The sequence below is a fragment of the Myotis lucifugus genome, unplaced genomic scaffold (genome assembly GCF_000147115.1).
Source record: "Myotis lucifugus unplaced genomic scaffold, Myoluc2.0 scaffold_192, whole genome shotgun sequence".
Classification (NCBI taxonomy): domain Eukaryota; kingdom Metazoa; phylum Chordata; class Mammalia; order Chiroptera; family Vespertilionidae; genus Myotis; species Myotis lucifugus.
The window spans coordinates 538,535-553,117 of record NW_005871240.1 but is presented as its reverse complement, the minus strand read 5'-3'; positions in this window follow the sequence as shown (position 1 = coordinate 553,117).

The following is a 14,583-nucleotide window of genomic DNA, read 5'->3' as shown; positions in this document are numbered from 1 at the left end:
AGAGTTTCCTACTTCCTAGTACAGACACATTAGTCACAGGAGATAAGTGTCTGTGTATTCAAAAGTAGAGTCTTAAAAGAAACCCAAGATAGCAGATTTGAGATTGAAAAATCATTATATATATATCACAAATGTACAGGAATGGGCAATATATAAACTTAAGGAAACATAGAAAACTCTGACTGGTAGATTTTTGGACAAGTACTTTCTCCCTTTAAATTCTTCCTTGGATTTATTAAGCTTTGTGTAATTTTGGTTTGCAGAGGAGGAGCAACATAATATAAGCCACTGTATGCACAACGCTTGATTCTTATGTTCATCTGTGACCTAAAATGACATCTCCTGATGCAGACAAACATAATCTGCAGCCCAGGCCCCTCTCCTGATAGCTAGATCTTTGTTTTCTACTGCCCATTGGACATCTCCACCAGGATAGTAAGCACACTGTCCCCACCCACAACACCCTTACTCATCTCTACCTCTAATTCAAATTGCCATCAACTCTTCCTCTTCTTTATCCTCAATCTCAGCTAAGATGAACAGCTTCTACCTACTCAACCAACCTTCAAGACTCAGAGTTGTTATAGACTCTCACCTATTCTTTCATAGAGCCCCCAAATTCCTAAATCTTTAATCTGTCTCCTCCTGAACATCCTCACAATCAAAGCCTGAATCTACTGTTTTGCCATTTCCTTTTGTTAACTTTGTGTTTGCCCTCAATATATCCTACATAATAAAAGGCTAATATGCAAATTGTCCCCTCGGGAGTTCGACCAACCAGGAGTTCAACCACTTGCTATGACATGTGCTGACAACCAGGGGGTGGGGCAGAATGAAGGAAGGCCCTGGCCAGCAGCTGGCAGCCAGGAGAAAGAAGGCCCTGGCTGGCAGCCAAAAGGAAGGCCTCGGCTGGCAGCTAGAAGGCCCCAATCATCCCTGATTGCCAGCCAGGCCTAAGGACCCTACCTGTGCATGAATTTCATACACTGGGCCTTTAGTGTTCAATAAGTGCTTGCTGGATGAGTGAATGAATGAGTCAATCAATTAATCCATAAAAGTACCAGAGGTAACATTCGTTGATTCAAAATAAACCTTGATAGATCATACCTCAACATAATAAAGGCCATATATGATAAACCTACAGCCAACATTATATTCAATAGACAAAAACTAAAACAATTTCCCCTATGAATGGGAACAAGACAGAGATTTCTCCTTTCACCACTCTGACTCAACATAGTACTGGGAGTCCTAGCGATAGTGATCAGACAAGAAGGAAACATAAAAAGCATCTAAATAGGAAAGGAGAAAGTAAAATTGTCATTATTTGCAGATTACATGATATTGTATATAGAAAACCCTAAAGACTCAAAAGACTACTAGATTTAATAAATGAATTTGGCAATTTAACAAGATAAAAATTAACACCCAGAAATCAATGGCATTTTTATACACCAATAATGAATTCTCAGAAAGAGAAACTAGACAAACCTTCCCATTTATCATTGCAAGAAAAAAAATTAAGATACTTAGGAATAAACTTAACAAAGGATGTAAAAGACCTGTACTCAGAAAATTATAGTCCGTTGAAAAAAAGAGATAGAAGATATAAATAAGAGGAAGAATATATCGTGTTCATGGATTTGTATAATTAACATCATTAAAATGTCCATACTACCGAAACAATCTATAGATTCAATGCACTCTCCATTAAAATACCAATGGCATATTTCACAGACCTAGAATGAACTCTCCAAAAATTCATCTGGAATAAAAAAAGACCCAGAATAGCTGCAGCAATCCTTAGAAAGAATAACAAAGTAGAAGGGATCTCAATACCAGATATCAAGCTATATTACAAAGCTACTGTTCTCAAAACTGCCTGGTACTGGCAAAAGAACATACATATAGACCAATGGAATAGAACAGAGACCCCAGAAATTGACTGAAGCCATTAAGCTCAATTAATATTTGACAGAGGAGGGAATGGAATCAAGACAATCTCTTCAATAAATGGTGTTGGGACAACTAGACAAGTACATGGAAAAAAATGAAACTAGACCAAAAATTTACACCATACACAAGAATAAACTCAAAATGGATAAAAGACTTAAATGTAAGTCGTGAGACCATACAAATCTTAGAAGCAAAATCTCAGACATCTCTTGTACCTCGCGGCCCACAGTTCCTTTCAAGGTACATGAATTCGTGCACTGTATACATTTTTTCCTAGGGCAAAAGAAACTAAGGAGAAAATAAACAAATGGAACTACATCAAAATAAAAAGCTTCTGCACAACAAAATAAACCATCAACAAAATGAAAAAATATCCCACTGTATGGGAGAACATGTTTGCCAATGATACATCTGATAATGGTTTCATATCCAAAATATGTAAGGAACTCATAAAACTTAACAAAATGAAGACAAGCAATTCAATTAAAAAATGTGCAAAGGACCTAGAAAGACATGTCTCCAAAGTGGACATACAGATGGCCAGCAGACATATGAAAAACTCCTCAAAGTCACCGATCTTTAGAGAGTTGCAAATTAAAAGGAGAATGAGGTATTACTTCACACTTGTCAGAATGGCTATCATCAAAGGGTAAATGTTGGCAAAGATGTGGAGAAAAGGGTACTCTGCATTCATTGTGTAAAACAGTATTAAGTTTCCTCAAAAAATTAAAAATGGAAAAAATGGAACTCCCATTTGAACCACTAATGCTGCTTATAGGAGTATTAGGGACCCAGTGCATGATTTGTGTACCTTGAAAGGAACTGTGTGCCACGAGGCTGTGGTGGGCACAGGGGCAGGTCTCGGCCCTTCCTCTGTGCCCCTGCCCTGCCCCTCCCACCGCAGCCCCCAGCCCCTGTCTGCCGGCAGCCTCGCTCCCACAGAGCTATTGGGGCCGGTACCAGCAGCCGGTGCAAGCAGCAGCTACTGCCCCAATCGCCCCTCAGGAGCAGAGGGAGGTGGAGAAGCCCTCAGGGGTGATCAGGGCCAGCAGCAGCCACTCTCACCTGCTGATGGTGCCGAGTGATGAGGACCAGAGCCAGGCTCCAGCAATGGGTGCAAGTGGCGGCTCCGGTGCTGGCAGCAGGTGCGAGTGCCTGGTGGGACTGTGGCACACGGGAGCAAAGAATTTTCAGTAGCCACCAGAGGTTCATCCCAATGACAGCAACTGGCGCCCCACCCTAGTCTGGTGCCCCGGCTCACCTGCTCCACTATCCCACCATGTTCCACACTCTGCCACCTGCTGCTGACACCCACCATGGTCCACATGCGCCCCCTGGTGATCAGCGCATGTCATAGTAACCAATTGTTCAGTTGTTCAGTTGTTCCGCAGTTTGACCTATTTGCATACATATCCATCCTAAGAAACCAGAAACACCAGAAAGAATATATGCACCATTATGTTCATATTGGCACAATTTATAATCGCTAAGATTTGGGATCAGCCCAAGTGCCCATCAGCATATGAGTGGATAAAAAAGCTGTGGTACATTTACACAATGGAATACTATGCAGCTGTAACAAAAAGAACTCTTACCATTTGCAACAGCATGGATGGACCTGGAGAGCATTATGCAAAGCGAAATAAGCCAGTCAGAGAAAGATAATTATCACATGATTTCACTCATATGTGGAATCTAATGAACAAAATATCTGATGAACAAAATAGATCCTGAAACATAGAAGTTTGGAAAAGACTGATGAATTTCAGAGGGAAGGTGGTGGTGGCGGTGGGTGGGGGGTTGGGGAATGATTATCCAGGGAACTGATATGCATATATGCACAGTCAATGGACACAGACAATAGAGTGATGAAGGCCTGGGAGGGGTAGGGGGTCAATGGGAAAAAAACTAACAAACAAACAAAGTGGACATCTGTAATACTTTTAACAATAAATATAAATTAATTAAAAAATAAACCCTGATGGGGTCTTATGCCTCCATTTTTTTCCCATGGGAAAATACCAATGAGAATGTGATCATCAATGTCTCCTTCCCAGACCCTAACATCCTCATCTTTGAGGTAGGTGTGCTGGAAACTGTATGGTACATCATGCTTCCCTCATTGGATTCCACATATCTCCATCATCCCCTGTCAGTTTAACAAAGAAATGTGTCATCTCCATCAGTTCACCATACACTCTACAAATGCCTGCTCCTTGGCCCCGTCCCCTATCCTAGTCAGTATCTGGTTATAACACAGGTCAGCAAGCAATCTCAGGACCCCCACCTGATATGCCAAAAATTCGGGCAGTGTGAGAAGGCAGTCTTAGTTAGGGATGCCTTCAGAATTGTTTTTCAAGACATGTCCACACCTAACTTCTTACCTGTAGTCACTGAGCTAATTAACTCCTAAGGCATTCTCCCTCCAATTTCCCTCTCCTTGTGACTGCATATCCGCTTCCACTATTTATGGTTCTCCTGGCCTGTCTCAACTGTCTGTCATCATTCACTAACCTCACCTATTCACATAGTTGTAACCCAAATAGAGGTAAGAAACAGCCATTTCTGAGAGACAAAGATAGCTCACAGCCCAGGTACATTGTAAAGGGTACACTAGACTCCCAGGGTCATGAAGAGATGTTGCTCTGCCAGAATCCATCAATACCATCACTCGGTGATACAGAGGAGCCAGGTTTAGTCTGCCTGACAATATGTTGAGAAGATTGTAAGGTAAGGTGAGATGTCTTAAATGCTTTGGGTTCCTTCATCTATCCAGCTGGCAGAGGTGAGTCAGAAATATTTCAAGCCTTCTCATGTCAATGTTCCTGGATGCCTGACCCTAATCCACCACCTTCTCTCCTTATGGTAAGTTTTCCACATGATGCTGAACTCAAGATTTAGATCCCTGCCTGACAGCCTGCCCTAAGCTCTCTGGACTTGATTTTGCTGGTGGTTTTTCTCATGGACTGTTGAAATTGCTCTCCCCTGGCATCCTCCTCATGCCCCTCACTAGCTGAAACTGTCTGGCCCCAATTTCTGGCATCTGGTCATTCTAACCAACTCTTTGCTTCTCACTGTAAAAGGAAAACATCTTGTTGACATCAGAATTTTAAAGCATGTTCAGAGAAGTCCTGTGACTTAGACCATCACTGTAGAATTCTAGCTTTATATTGGCAAGAGATTAAGTTAGTTTTCTGCACAACCTACTTAGAAAACAAGGAAATACAAATTAACATAACTGTGAAACATTTAAAAATATACATGTTTGACCAAAAGTTAAATGATTGAAAAAATAAAATGTGAAGAGCGTAAGGCATTTACAAACATTAATCTGTGAGTATATGAATTGGTAGATAGGTGAGATGATACTTTAGCAATATTTATTTAAAAATTACAATTTTCATACCCTCTTATCTCAATTTCTGCTTTCTGTCTTTCCTATGCACATTTTCCCAAGAACTGATTTCCAAAGATGTTTATTTTGAACCCATTAACCATAGAAAATAATGTGAGTTACTTACTGTATATATCCCTCAGGAGAATAGTTAAATTATTATGGAACATTCATATTTTAGAATCCTAGATAGTAATTAAAAAATGAGGTACACTTATATGTGTTGTTATGGAATAATGGTGCATTCATTGTTTAAGTGACAAGGCAAATAGAATAATATGTGCATTATTACCCGTTATATTAAAAAATCACAATATATTTTATAGCATATCTATGTATTAAAAAGCTTAAAATTATCTTTTGAAAATATATTCTTATTTACTTCAGTGAGGAAGGGAGACAGAGATAGAAACATCAGTGATGAGAGAGAATCATTGACCAGCTGCTTCCCACACGCCCCTCTTGGGGGTAGAGCCTGAATCAGGACATGTACTCTGACTGGAATCAAACTGTGATCTCCTGGTTCAGAGGTAGACACTCAACCACTGAGCCACTCCAGCCAGGCTATCTTTAAATAATGCACACCATATTTTTATTTCAGTTACCTCAGAGGAGAAAGCTTAATTTTGGAGGAACATTCTGATGGGAGGGGATATGTTTATGTATGTTAGAAATATTTGCAACAATATATATGCACTATTATTAGCTTTGTCATTAAAATTTTTAAATAAGCTTAACATAAATAGTACCTGTTAATTAGTGAGATAAACTAACTGCTAGCTGATGCAAAACCTAAAACTTAAAATCTGAATGGCTTAACACAACACAAATTAATTTCTTGTGCACGTAAAAGTTAATGTGATTTGGCAGAGGATCTTTGCTACTGGGTAACTCAGAGACCCAGGCTGCTGCTTCCTGATTAGAGAATATATTATTTAATGTGGGCTGGGGGGGGGGGGAGAGGGTATTTCCCAACTGGATGCAACTCAAAACTCCTAGAATTTGTGTCCAGGACCAACTCCTTCTTAGTTGTCCTTCCAACAATGTATCCTGATTTTCATTCATTCACTCCCTCCAAAAATCTAGGCCTTGCTTAGTTTGTCAAATTACATTGAACATACGTTATTTAAAATATCCTTTGAACGGTGTAGGCTATGGTTTACCCATGGGGTCTGGTTTACCCACGATCCCAAAGCAACTGCTAAGAACAGCTTTTCACTTCAGGACCCTGCCAATCACTCCCACAGCCTCATCTTGTGTGATAATTTGCCCTTGAAAAAGCTTAACTACCCTCCTTTTCTTGGCTGCCAGAGATCTCATCTGATTTGCTTGATGAGTTGGCTCTGATGATATTGGAAGATGAACAAGCACTCTGAGGACTCTGTGGAATACTGGGTGTCCCAGCAGCCAGAGCCTCCTCCAGGTTACCAGTCATTAGAGGACAAGAGGAAGAAGTGGTCTCTTCCAGAGCCTCAGAGACTTATGTAGCCTCTAGGCCAGTGATGGCGAACCTATGACACGCGTGTCAGAGGTGACATGCGAACTCATTTTTCTGGTTGATTTTTCTTTGTTAAATGGCATTTAAATATATAAAATAAATATCAAAAATATAAGTCTTTGTTTTACTATGGTTGCAAATATCAAAAAATGTCCATATGTGACATGGCACCAGAGTTAAGTTAGGGTTTTTCAAAATGCTGACACCCCGAGCTCAAAAGGTTCGCCATCACTGCTCTACGCCCTGGATCCCACTATGGGCATGCTGTTGGTCCTGTGTGCAATGTAGAATCTCTTGACACTGAGACAAGCTCACTCTTGTCGCTGGTAGCAGGCAGGAATGTGGCAGGAAGGTGGATGATAGGAGACCACAACCTAGGGATATGTGAATGGCCTCATCTAGTAAACTCAACTGCAGCGACTCTGATGAACAGTGCCTTCACCCATCTTCTCCTGAAGATAGTGCTCTAGAGCTTCACAGAGTTGATAAAAGGGCTGGTGGAGTCAGGCTTTGTGTAATGCCTTCTGTTTGGGGGTGGGTGGTCTTTGTTCAGCATCCTCACTGTGATCCCGGGGAGTACCTTGGGCTTCTCCCTCAGAGTTCTTAATCTTCGTGAGACACTTTAGTGAAAAAGAAGGGGTGCCTCACCCTGGCCAGTGAGTTCAGTGGTTAGAACATCGGCCCATGTACCAAAGGGTCACAGGTTGGATTCCTGGTCAAGGGCACATACCTGGAGTGCAGGTCTGATCCCAGGATTCAGTAGTCAGACTCATGCAGGAGTCAACCAATTGAATCTCTCTCACCTCTCTCGCTCTCTCTCTCTCTCTCTCTCTCTTTCTCTCTCTCTCTTCTCTCTCTCTCTCCTCCTCCTTCCACTCTCTCTAAAAATCAATGGAAAAAATATCCTCAGGTGAGAACTAACCCCCCCCCAAAAGGAGCAGGGGTGCCTCAGACAGACAGATCTTCTCAGAGTTCTTCAGTCCTCATTCAGCATCTCACCTTGACTCCTGAGAGAGTTTGGGACTCCTCTCTCTGCTCCCCGGAGGCAGCACTCCTCAAAACAGAACTCACTTCCCTGCAAACCCAAGGGTCGAAGTCAGGTGACAACTCAATCTGACAGCTATCCCAGGGCTTCCCAGAGCTGATAGCAGGGACTACAGGTCTTATCTAGGAGTCCCTTTTGTTGTGAAGTGGGTAGTCCCATCGGTCTCCACTCAGAATTTGATGCTGAGAGTTAGCAGGGCCTGCCATTCTTCCATATGCTAAACTAAAGCCTACTCCCTCAACGTATTCAACATCCCCAGATTCTACAGGAAGAATCATTGGATGCCAATTCTAGCTACCCCTGACCAGGGGTGACAATAGGGGTGGGGGTCTGTAGAGCTCCTTCCAGTGTGGAATGGATGTTCCCTAAATAGTCACTCCTGACTTCTGATCACTGGATAAATATACTAATAAAAGGGTAGTATGCTAATTAGACCATATGTATTCTAGACGATCATCCAGATGTCCTCCTGGACAAAGCTGCAGCGCCTGCCTGAGGCTCAGGCAAGCCATGGATGGCGGCTGCTGCTGCCCAGGGCTGGTCTGAGGCTCAGTGAAGCCAGGGATGGCGGCTGCAAGCTCAGGCAATCCGGGGATGGCAGCTGCCCAGACTCCCATGGCCGGTCCAAGGCTGAGACAAGCTGCCAATGGTGGCTGCCCAGCAGCCCGAGGCTCAATTAGGGGGCCATCAGGCTGGCAGGCAGAGGTGGTTAGGGGCCATCAGGCAGGCAGTTAGGCAAGTGGTTAGGACCCAGCGGTCCTGGATTGCGAGAGGGATGTCCTACTGCCGGTTTAGGCCTGATCCCCCAAGGTGTCCCGGATAGGAGAGGGTGTAGGCTGGGCAGAGGAACACCCCTCCATGCACGAATTTCATGCACTGGACCTCTAGTTGAAATAATAAAACATAATAGAACTGTTGTTATTTTTATGGATGAGAAGCCTGGAGCATAGGGAGGTGTTGAAGTATTTTGCAAGTGAGTTGTTACTGATCAGAGTTAAAATATTAAAGTTGTGTTCTATGACTATATTCTCACTGAAAACATTTCAAAGAATAGATTCAAAACAAAATTCTCCTTTGCCTTTTCAATTCTCTTCATCACCTGCACCACCATATAACCTTATTTTGGGTTAATTTTGTATAGATATAATTTTTTATAATTAAAAGTCATGTTTGTCTTTAAATATTTTCATAAATGGGTTGTGTGTTGTGATATATAATAAGGGTCTTAGATATTGCTCATGATAATTAGTAGGCCATGCTTTCCATGGGTAATGAGAAATGTAAAGAACAAATAAAGTAAAAGATTAAGTACTGCTATACCTTTTTGTCTTTATAGACTTACCTCTACATTTCCATTTCTTGATCTGCAAGGTCAGTCCGCAAAGCTTTATTGATCGCAGTAATAAAATATTCAGTACTGTGAAATACATGTAAAATGTGATGACCTAATCTTGGTGTCCAATGTCCAAGAAGCTCCAATATAAGGTCTCCTGAGTGATTTTCCATTTGCTTTTCCAGAGCTTATGAATTTATTTCTATGCTGTCTGTGGGTAAAATGATTGCATCACCTAACATCTTGTTAAGGAATCATTTTTAAACCCTTTTGATTTATTTTGTTTATTTATATTCCATTTATAAAACTTGGGTATGAGAGTAAGACGGAATCCACTTTCTATGCATTTATTTCATTCCTTTAGCCTTTCTCATGTACAATATTATTACCATAAAATAAATTTAACTTCTCAGCTTCTTACATGTTTGGGGGTTTGAAAAAAGGGATTATTCATGAACTACATGGAATTAATGCCATCTAGAATTTTAATGCTTCCTTCTTCATTTTTTCCACTATTTGGGTCTATGCAATGTCTCCTTTTAAAGCAAAAGTACTTTAAAATGGGTAACATTTTGAATTATACTGTTTAACATGTTGTTTTAATACTTCAAATGAATAAGACATGCCATACATTAAGTAAAAAAACTGAAATATAAATATTTTAATGTAATAAATGGATTTCTGATCACAGTTGTTTTAATGTATTTGCTATTATATAAGAACTAGAGGCCCGGTGCATGAAATTCGTGCATGGGGGGTGGTCCCTCAGCCCAGCCTGCACCCTCTCCAATATGGGACCCCTTGGGGGATGTCTGACTGCTGGTTTAGGCACAATCACGTAGGGATTGGGCTTAAACTGGAAGTCAGACATCCCTCTCGCAATCTGGGACCACTGGTCCCTAACTGCTCACCTCCCTGCCTGCCTGATCACCCCTAACCACTCTTCTTGCATTCCTGATCACCTCTAACCCCTCTGCCTGCCTGCCTGATCGCCCCTAACCCCTCTGCCTGCCAGCCTGATCGCCCCTAACTGCCCTACCCTTCTGGCCTACTTGCCCCTAATGCCCTCCTGCTGCTGATCACCCTAACTGCTCCCCTGCCAGCCTGATTGCTCCTAACTGCCTCTGGCTCGGCCCCCGCCACTGTCCCTTTGTCTGGAAGGAGGGCCAGACTACCAGAAGATGTCCGGTCGACCCGGTCTAACTAGCATATTACCCTTTTATTAGTATAGATTGACCATTGTTTTATGAAATCCTCTCTATTAAGGAAAGTAAATTAAAGCATTAAATTATTTTTCTTCGTTACTGAAATGAAGATAAAATGTCAAAATGTGGATACTGTTCATATAGCCTATTGGTTAAACAGTCCATGATTGTTTTGTGTCATAAAATAGCCTGGTATATACTATATTTAATATGCACAAGACATCTGGATGAATAACATTTATATTTCAAAGGCAAAAGTTGATATCTAAATAAATGCTATGACTTGGCCAAGTTGACTAAATAAATTATACACACATTTGACTGATTAAATAATCATCTAAATATTTTATTAAAAACACATTCTCATGATTCTGTGGTTAAAATGAACTCACTTATTATATACATAAGATGGAGATATCTCAAGTCAGTAACTTATTAAATAACTAGAGGCCAGGTGCACGAAATTCATGCACTTGTGGGGGGTCCCTTAGCCCAGCCTGCACCCTCTCACAGTCCAGTAGCCCTCTGGGGATGTCTGACTGACAGCAGGCCTAACCCATTAGTTGGACATCCTTAGCGCTGCCATGGAGGCAGAAGAGGTTCCCACCACTGCCGTTACGCTCACCAGCCATGAGCCTGGCTTCTGGCTGAGCGACGCTCCCCCTGTGAGAGCACACTGACCACCAGGGGGAAGCTTCTGTATTGAGCATCTGCCCCCTGGTGGTCAGTGCACATCTTAGTGACTGGTTTTCCACCGTTTGGTCTATTTGCATATTAGCTTTTTATTATATAGGATTATGCCCAGCATAAAACCAGTAAGAAAGTGAAGGAAGCATGATATAAAAGAAGAACCCAAGCAAAGAATCAATTTAGGTGAGGTTTTAGCCTGATCTTATGGGGAGCTCTGGAACATAAGTTTACCTTCCTTTGTGGCAAAGGAACTGGGCTTTTAAACTCCCACACCAATCAGTCATTGTGACTGGGTCACTCTTGGATTGTAGAGTTGGGGGGAAGTGAAGAATGGGATTCCCAGATATTTCTGATTCTCTGTTTAGGCAAGGAGACTCCAATGTCCAAGACCAATCCTTTAAAGGTCAATCAAAGATACAAGCTTTTAGTAGCAAAACATGCAGAAGTGAGGAGATGAACAGAGTTAGGAAAAGGGACCTGAGATGATCATGATTCTATACAGCAGTGCCTGAAAACTGGTATTGTGGGGAAAACATTAGACTTTAGAGACAGAGAACTACATGTTCAAGCTCTGGCCTTGCTCATTAGGCATAACTTTGGGCAAGTTATTTGGGAAATCTTACACAGATGTGTGTGTGAATAAATTTTTTAGTTTTCTTCCCAAACTCTAGCAAAATGCCTGAAACATTGTTGGCATTCAGGAAAAGAGTGTTGAAGAAATGAAATCGCTAAACCTATCTTGTGTAGCTCCAATGGGATTCAGCTTCTTGGGTTTTATCATTATTATTGTTTGTTACTTTTTTATTTTTATTTTTTCCCCTCTTCATTGCACACAAATTAACTTCCATTGTTTTACTGGAACACTGACTATCTCTATTCTAGGACTGACTGGGATTAATTTTCACATCATCCTATATAATAAAAGCCTAATATGCTGTGTCTGGTCGTCTGTTCAACCAATCAAAGCATAATATGCTAATGATATGCTAAGGCTGCTCAACCGCTTGCTATGACGTGCATTGACCACCAGGGGTTAGAAGCTCCAACCGGTAGGTTAGCTTGCTGCTGGGGTCCGGCCTATAGGGACTGAGCAACATGGGCCAGACATGTCCTGGAGTCCTCCCATAGTCCCTCCCTGGCTGGCCAACCTCCCGCATCCCTCCCTGGCCCTGATCATGCACCAGTGGGGTCCTTTGCCTGGCCTGCACCCTCTCACAATCTGGGACCCCTCAGGGATGTCAGACTGCCGGTTTCGGCCCAATCCCCACAGGCCAGGCCAAGGGATGTAACAGTGTGCGAAGCGGCAGGTGGCTGGGGAGGAGACTGAGCCAGGGCCAGGCGCTACCCCCCCTTATTCCAGTCCCGCTTCACCTGCTGCTCCCCCTGCTCAGTAGTGCTGCCGTGAGCCTGGCTTATGGCTGAGTGGCACTCTTGCTGTGGGAGAGCACTGACCACCAGGGGTCAGCTCTTGCATTGAGCATCTGTCCCCTGGTGGTCAGTGTGCGTCATAGTTACTGGTCATCCAGTCGCTTAGGCTTTTATATATAAACTAGAGGCCCGGTGCACAAAAATTTGTGCACTCGGGGGGGAAAGGGGGTACCTCAGCCCGGCCTGTGCCCTCTCGCAGTCTGGGACCCCTCCGGAGATAACTCCCTGCTGGCTTAGGCCTGCTCCCGGGTGGCAGAGGGCAGGCCCAATCCCTAGGTGCAGCCCCTGGTCGGGCTCAGAGCAGGGCCGATTGGGGAGATGGGGCACCGCCCCCTGTCATGCACAGAGCAGGGCGGATTGGGAGGTTGCGATGCCACCCTCAGTCACACACAGGGTAGGGCCGACTGGGGGGTTGGGGCACCGCCCCCTGTCACATTCAAGGCAGGGTCGATAGGGAGGTTGCGGTGTCACCCCCTGTCATGCACAGAGCAGGGCCCATCAGGGGGGTTGGGGCTCCGTACCCTGTCACACACAGAGCAGGGCTGATCAGGGGGTTGAGGAGCTCCCCCTGTCACGCACCGAGCAGGGCCGATCAGGGGGTTGAGGAGTTTTCCCCCTGCCACTCACAGAGTAGGGCCAATAGGGGAGTTGGGTGCACCCGCCCCCCTGTCACACACAGAGCAGGGCCCATGTGGGGGGGAGGTTGGGGGCGCCGCACTCTGTCACACACAGAGCTGCAGGGCAATCAGGGGGTTGGGGGAGCTCCCCCCCTATCAGGCAACAGAGCAGGGCTGATCAGGGGGTGGGGGCGCCTTCCCCTGTCACGAACAGAGCAGGGCGGATAGGAAGGTTGTGGCCCTGCCCCCTGTCACACACAGAGCCGCAGGGCAATCAGGGGGTTTGGTCTCTGCCCCCTGTCACGCTGATCCCGGTGCTGGGAGGCCTCGCGGCTCCACTGATCCCGGTGCTGGGAGGCATATTACCCTTTTACTATATAGGATAGAGGCCTTGTGCACGGGTGGGGACCGGCTGGTTTGCCCTGAAGGGTGTCCTGGATCAGGGTGGGGGTCCCCACTGGGGTGCCTGGCCAGCCTGGATGAGAGGATGATGGCTGTTTGCAGCTGGTCACACCCCGTTCAGGGTGGGGGTCCCCACTGGGGTGCCTTGCCAGTCTGGGTGAGGGGCTGAGGGCTGTTTTCAGGCTGGCGGGTGACTGAAGCTCCCAACCGCTCATTTTTTTCTTTTTCTTTTTATTCTGGGTCAGCTTTAGCTCAGGCTCGGCTCCAGCTATGAGGCCTCCGCTGCTGAAAGCAGGTTTCTGGCCTTTGTTTACCTTCTGTATTTGAAACAATGTTGCGGTCCTGCTGGCTGAAGCCTGGCTGACTAAAGCAGGTTTCTGGGGTTTTGTTTAGCTTCTATATTTGTTACAATGTTTCTTAGAGAGCAGCTGAGAGGCCGGCAAGGCAGGCGGGGAACCTGGCTTCCTCCGTCACTGGAGCAAGCAAGCCTCCCTGTTCGCGTCAGCTGCCTGGCTGTCGGCCGCCATCTTGGTTGGAAGTTAATTTGCATATCTCAGTGATTAGCCAATGGGAAGGGTAGCGGCCGTATGGCTAATTACCATGTTTCTCTTTTATTGGATAGGACTAGTCCTGGTGCACAAAATTCGTGCACAGGGGCAGTTCTCTCAGCCCAGTTGCACTCTCTCCAATCGGGGACATCCCTCTCACAATCTGGGACTGCTGGCTCCTAACTGCCCCTTCCTGCCTGCCTGATCGCCCCTAACTGCCCTCCCCTGCCAGCCTGATCTCACCCCGAACTGACCTTCCCTGCCGACCTGATCTCAGCCCCAATGGCCCTCCTCCTCTGGCCTGATCTCGCCCCCAACTGCCCTCCCCTGCTGGCCTGATCTCACCCCCAACTTCCTTCCCCTGCCAGCCTAGTTAATCCCAGCTACCCTCCCCTACTGGCCTGATCTCACCCCCAACAGCCCTTTCCTGCCTGCCTGATCTCACCCCTAACTGTTCTCCCCTGCTG